The sequence below is a fragment of the Rana temporaria genome, chromosome 11 (genome assembly GCF_905171775.1).
Source record: "Rana temporaria chromosome 11, aRanTem1.1, whole genome shotgun sequence".
Taxonomy (NCBI): Eukaryota; Metazoa; Chordata; class Amphibia; order Anura; family Ranidae; genus Rana; species Rana temporaria.
The window spans coordinates 8,621,727-8,628,478 of record NC_053499.1 but is presented as its reverse complement, the minus strand read 5'-3'; the positions used below and the strand labels follow the sequence as shown (position 1 = coordinate 8,628,478).

The following is a 6,752-nucleotide window of genomic DNA, read 5'->3' as shown; positions in this document are numbered from 1 at the left end:
TCAGTGCCTCCTCATCAGTGCCCATCAGTGCCTCCTAATCAGTGCCCATCAGTGCCTCTTAATCAGTGCCCATCAGTGCCTCCTAATCAGTGCCGCCTCATCAGTGCCCAAGGGTTTAGGTCTGACCTCATATTCTATAATTTTGGTAAATGTAAAGGAAAATTGTGTAATGTATAACCAGCCTTAAAGGGTTTGTAAAGGAAATTGTTTTTTTTTTATCTTAATAGCTTCCTTTACCTTAATGCAGTGCTGTTTTCATGTCCTCATTGTTCGTTTTTGCTCTCAAGTTGCTGTAATTCTTCTCTGATCTCCACACTTCCTGGTTGTCTGTTTCCTGATGACCACAGTACTGGGAGCTTTCTCTCTGTGGTCACTAATCAAGGAGGTGTGATTACTGTGTGTCTAAAACCCCTCAGCACCAATCAGTTTCGTTTTACAAACCATCACTGCCCTGTATTGGCTCTGTGGCTCTGTACATCACAGAAGCAGGAAACAACATGCAAAAACAAAACTAAAACTGCAGGTACATTATATGATTGATTTTTATCTATTTTTAATCATTTTTTAAAAGGAATCAGTTAACTATTATGGCCCAGATTCTCGTCGTCGTCGTATCTCTGCGTTGCGCGGTCGTATCTATGCGCCTGATTCTTAGAATCAGTTACGCATTGATTTCCCGTAGATCCGACCGGCGTAACTGTGTTACACCGTTGGATCGTAACTGCATATTTACGCTGGCCGCTAGGTGGCGCTTCCGTCGAATTCCGCGTTGAGTATGCAAATTAGCTAGATACGCGAATACCCGAACGTATGCCCGGCCGACGCAGTAAAGTTACGCCGTTTAGGCTTTTCCCGGTGTATAGTTGCCCCTGCTATATGTGGCATAAGTGCGGCGTAACAATGTTAAGTATGGCCGTCGTTCCCGCGTCGAAATTTGAAAAAGTTACGTCATTTGCGTAAGTCGTCCGTGAATGGGCCTGGACGTCATTTACGTTCACGTCGAAACCAATGACGTCCTTGCGGTGTACTTTGGAGCAATGCACACTGGGAAATTCCACGGACCGTTCGGGAAAAACGTCAATCACGTCGGGTCACACAACATTTACATAAAACACGCCCCCCCTGATCCAAATTTGAATTAGGCGGGCTTACGCCGGCCGATTTACGCTACGCCGCCGCAACTTACGGAGCAAGTGCTTTGAGAATACAGCACTTGCCCGTGTAAGTCGCGGAAGCGTAACGTAAATCAGATACGTTACGCCCGCACAATTTTCCGCGGATGTACAAGAATCTGGCCCAAAGTCTCTAGTCTATACCCTGTAAACAGTGGGGTAGATTCAGGTACCTTTTGCGGCGGCGTATCTCCAGATACGCCGCCGTAATTTGAATTCTGCGCCCGCGTAGCGTTACGCCGATTCACAAAGGCAGTTACGCTGAGAAAATAGGCTTCCTCCACCGACGTAACTTGATTGCGGCGGCGTAGAATTGTGTGCAATATAACTTTGGCCGCTAAGGGCGCTTCCGTTGTTGTCGGCGTAGAATATGCTAATTTCCTAGATACGCCGATTCACAAACGTACGTGCGCCCGGCGTTTGTTTTTTACGTCGTTTGCGTTAAGGCTTTTTCGGCGTAAGGCTGCTCCTGCTATTAGGAGGCGTAGCCAATGTTAAGTATGGACGTCGTTCCCGCGTTGCGAATTTAAAATTTAACGCCGTTTGCGTAAGTGAATCGCGAATGTCGCTGGACGCCATTTACGTTCACTTTGAAGCAAATGACGTCCTTGCGACGTCATTTGCCGCAATGCACGTCGGGAAAGTTTCCCTGACGGAGCATGCGCACTATGCTCGGCGTGGGAACGCGCCTAATTTAAATGATCCACGCCCCCTACGGGATCGTTTAAATTGCGCGCCCTTTACGCCGGGCATTTTTAAGGAGCGCCCGCGCAAATTACGTAGCTACTGCTTCATGAATGAAGCGTAGCGCAGATAATTTGCGTAGGCGCAGGGTAAAAACGGGACGTAAGAAGTGCGCAGCGGCACCTGAATCTACCCCAGTCATTTCAGCAAATATTTTTTTTTTTTTCTTTACAACTCCTTTAATGTTTTGCTTTAAACTTAAAGAGGCGGCAGCGCTTGTCCTTGCGCTATGGCCGGGTGTAGAGTTACACATTCAGCTTCCCAGGTGAAGAACAATTAGAACGCCGCTGTCCCTTTAAACGTAAACCGGGACAACAACAAACATGTTGGTGGTTTGTACGGCGGTGTTCAGGAAGTGGCTGAGACTTGTGCGTCTTTCTATACTCCGCCGCGTTCCCTCGCTGAGTGCCGTGTACACCCAGGGCTGGTCCTCCTCTCCACTTCTGTGAGCCGCCTTATTAGGGACCACCTTGACACCGCTCCAAGGACTACGCAAAGTGCTGCTGCCAGATAAATGACAATAAATTTATTTTCCAGGACCGCGGCTGAAATCTGATCCCAGCAAGGAGTTCCCACGTCGGGATCGGGACAGCGAGCTTCGGGGGTAACTGGATCTTCCGTCCCGTCCATCACGCCAGGACCTACAGAGGGTTGTCACCTGTACCCCCCCCCCTCCCCCGACTATAAGGTAAAGTGACTTGTACCTCTCTACCCCCTGTGGGGGCATCTCCCTGCCTGCCACCCCCCGCTTTGTAGAATCGATGCAGCATGATTGTGCAAACACCTGGCACTCGCTGCTGCAGGGGCGTGGGATGGCTCCCTGCCTTTCCCTCACACGAAGCCAAGGTCAGGCGTAAGTTTAACATAATGAATGCCGCGCCGTAAGGTTGAGGACTCGGGAAAGAGAATCTGCGCCGCAGTAGTTGACGCCTGGAACTGGCTTGCAGCAGAGGTGGTAAGATAGTAACGAGTCCCGGAATGAAGCATGGATAGGGATAGGCTGGTCCAATGGGAAGGAAAAGGAGAAGGCATCAAGTATGGTGCAAGTTAGGTTGACCGAAAAAATTCGGCAACATTTCTGTAGCTCGACAGCAAGACATCACTTTTCTTTTCCATCGATCGGTCAAGAGGTGAACGCCGATTGTTTGGCTGCATGCTCTCCTGTACATGGTTGGCACCTGCGTGCTTGTGTGGGCTAATGCATATCTCCCAACTGTCCCGGATTTGGAGGGACTGTCCCTGATTTGGAGGGACTGTCCCTGATTTCGAGCAATGTCCCTCTGTCCCTGATTTGGAAGGACTGTCCCTGATTTGGAGCAATGTCCCGCTGTCCCTGATTTGGAGCAATGTCCCGCTGTCCCTGATTTGGAGGCACTGTCCCTGATTTGGAGCAATGTCCCGCTGTCCCTAATTTGGAAGGACTGTCCCTGATTTGGAGCAATGTCCCTCTGTCCCTGATTTGGAGGGACTGTCCCTGATTTGGAGCAATGTCCCGCTGTCCCTGATTTGGAGCAATGTCCCGCTGTCCCTGATTTGGAGGCACTGTCCCTGATTTGGAGCAATGTCCCGCTGTCCCTAATTTGGAAGGACTGTCCCTGATTTGGAGCAATGTCCCTCTATCCCTGATTTGGAGCAATGTTCCGCTGTCCCTGATTTGGAGCAATGTCCCGCTGTCCCTGATTTGGAGCAATGTCCCGCTGTCCCTGATTTCGAGCAATGTCCCTCTGTCCCTGATTTCGAGCAATGTCCTGCTGTCCCTGATTTGGAGGCACTGTCCCTGATTTGGAGCAATGTCCCGCTGTCCCTAATTTGGAAGGACTGTCCCTGATTTGGAGCAATGTCCCTCTATCCCTGATTTGGAGCAATGTCCCGCTGTTCCTGATTTTGAAGGACTGTCCCTGATTTGGAGCAATGTCCTGCTGTCCCTGATTTGGAGCAATGTCCCGCTGTCCCTGATTTGGAGGCACTGCCCCTGATTTGGAGCAATGTCCCGCTGTCCCTGATTTGGAGCAATGTCCCTGATTTGGAGGGACTGTCCCTGATTTGGAGCAATGTCCGGCTGTCCCTGATTTGGAGCAATGTCCCGCTGTCCCTGATTTGGAGGGACTGTCCCTGATTTGGAGCAATGTTCCTCTGTCCCTGATTTGGAGCAATGTCCCGCTGTCCCTGATTTGGAGGCACTGCCCCTGATTTGAAGCAATGTCCCGCTGTCCCTGATTTGGAGCAATGTCCCGCTGTCCCTGATTTGGAGCAATGTCCCTGATTTGGAGGGACTGTCCCTGATTTGGAGCAATGTCCGGCTGTCCCTGATTTGGAGCAATGTCCCGCTGTCCCTGATTTGGAGGGACTGTCCCTGATTTGGAGCAATGTCCCTCTGTCCCTGATTTGGAGGGACTGTCCCTGATTTGGAGCAATGTCCCGCTGTCCCTGATTTGGAGGGACTGTCCCTGATTTGGAGCAATGTCCCGCTGACCCTGATTTGGAGCAATGTCCCGCTGTCCCTGATTTGGAGCAATGTCCCTCTGTCCCTCATTCCTCCTCATTTTGGTCTGATCCATATAGATGTATATAAAATGTACTTCTCCCAGCGCTAAACCTTTCCTCTGATTTCTAAATTGCTGCATTTGTAAATTCTAAAAGCCAATATAAAGGAATAGTAGTGGGGTAAAAAAAGCCCTTGTGGGTTTTACCAATCTTGTTTTTTTGTACATTTCTCCTTTAAGGGGGCGTGGCAAGGGGCGTGTCCTATGCCTGCATACTTTTGCTGATAGGTGTCCCTCATTCCCATCTCAGAAAGTTGGGAGGTATATTAATGATGTAACATTAGGTGATGTGTGTTCCGCCCTCCCGTCCTCATAGAGTATGTCCGCTGTACAGGCCGGTCTGCTCCCTTCCCAGAGCATTTGAGAGTACGTTGTCCCGTGGCTTACTATCCTGGTTGCCCTATGGGCACAGTTGGTGCCACGCTTGCTGTTTATGTACGATCTAATTGTATCTCACATGTGTTAGGTGCTGCATTTAGGTGAATGGTCCAGCAGGGCCATCTTAATGCAAGGGCACTCCTGGGCACTGCCCAGGGGCCCCAGGTACATGGGGGCCCCACAATAATTTTGCATTACATCATACTTGCCAACTGTCCCGGATTTTCTGGGAACAGTCATGCTTTTTACTAAACTGTCCCGATATGGTCGTGTCCCGGGAAACGTCCCAGAACCTATACTGTGCCCTCCTGATCCCAGTGTTGTGCCCTTCTGCATTCCCCCTGTACTGTGCCCTCCTGCCCCCTCCCCATGTACTGTGCCCTCCTGATCCCAGTGTTGTGCCCTTCTGCATTCCCCCTGTAATGTGCCCCTCTGCATTCCCCCCCTGTACTGTGCCCTTCTGCATTCCCCCGGTACTGTGCCCTTCTGCATTCCCCCTGTACTGTGCCCCTCTGCATTCCCCCTGTACTGTGCCCCTCTGCATTCCCCCCATGTACTGTGCCCTTCTGCATCCCCCCTGTACTTTGCCCTTCTGCATTCCCCCTGTACTGTGCCCCTCTGCATTCCCCCCCTGTACTGTGCCCTTCTGCATTCCCCCTGTACTGTGCCCTTCTGCATTCCCCCTGTACTGTGCCCTTCTGCATTCCCCCTGTACTGTGCCCCTCTGCATTCCCCCCATGTACTGTGCCCTTCTGCAATCCCCCTGTACTGTGCCCCTCTGCATTCCCCCCATGTACTGTGCCCTTCTGCATTCCCCCCATGTACTGTGCCCCTCTGAATTCCCCCCATGTACTGTGCCCTTCTGCATTCCCCCCCTGTACTGTGCCTTTCTGCATTCCCCCTGTACTGTGCCCTTCTGCATTCCCCCCTGTACTGTGCCCTTCTGCATTCCCCCCTGTACTGTGCCCTTCTGCATTCCCCCTGTACTGTGCCCTTCTGCGCTGGTAGGGGCCCCAGTGCATTACTTTTCCCAGGGGCCAATGATGCTATTAGGACGTCCCTGGAATGGTCATCAGTCATATGCCCTCTGCTCTCCATGTTGCTCTTCACGATCCATATGGTTCTGTCTTGTCCAGTGCTCTCCATCTTGTCTTTTCACCCCCCAATTTGTCCTTGGGCCTCGGTCTTGTTCTCCATTTCTTGTATTTACTGTTTTTGACTTTACATAGCATGTGAGTTCCTCATCTGAGTATTTGTTCTCCTTTTTAACCCCTTTTGGTATCATTTCCCACAGTCTGCTTCGTTCTGTCCAGTGCTTCTTATCTCATGGCCTGCCTTTGATTTGTCTGATGTTCTCCATCTTGTCCCACAGCGTCCATCCTGTCCCGTGCCCCCCATCCTGTCCTGTGCCCCCCATCCTGTCCTGTGCTCCCCATCCTGTCCTGTGCCCCCCATCCTGTCCCATGCTCCCCATCCTGTCCTGTGCTCCCCATCCTGTCCTGTGCTCCCCTTCCTGTCCTGTGCTCCCCATCCTGTCCTGTGCAGTGCTCCCCATCCTGTCCTGTGCCCCCCATCCTGTCCTGTGCTCCCCATCCTGTCCTGTGCAGTGCTCCCCATCCTGTCCCGTGCCCCCCATCCTGTCCCGTGCTCCCCTTCCTGTCCCATGCTCCCCTTCCTGTCCTGTGCTCCCCATCCTGTCCCGTACTCCCCATCCTGTCCCGTACTCCCCATCCTGTCCCGTGCTCCCCATCCTGTCCCGTGCCCCCCATCCTGTCCCGTGCTCCCCATCCTGTCCCGTGCCCCCCATCCTGTCCTGTGCTCCCCATCCCATGCTGTGCTCACCATCCCGTTCTGTGCTCCCCATCCTGTCCCGTGCTCCCCATCCTGTCCCATGCTCCCCTTCCTGTCCTGTGCT

At 52.0% G+C, this 6,752-nt stretch overlaps 1 protein-coding gene across 2 annotated transcripts in view; it reads left to right on the top strand.

Moving 5' to 3' along the window:
• The first annotated feature begins 2,282 nt into the window (after window positions 1–2,282).
• AMPD3 (adenosine monophosphate deaminase 3) overlaps window positions 2,283–6,752 on the top strand; it is a 61,038-nt gene continuing 56,568 nt past the window's right edge. Inside the window, exon 1 of one of the 2 annotated variants that reach the window (XM_040327971.1) lies at window positions 2,283–2,604. The gene's annotated coding sequence lies outside the window, so the exon portion shown is untranslated. Of the gene's footprint in view, window positions 2,605–2,772; window positions 2,872–6,752 lie in introns of those variants that run through there. The other variant, XM_040327972.1, reaches the window with a different exon arrangement.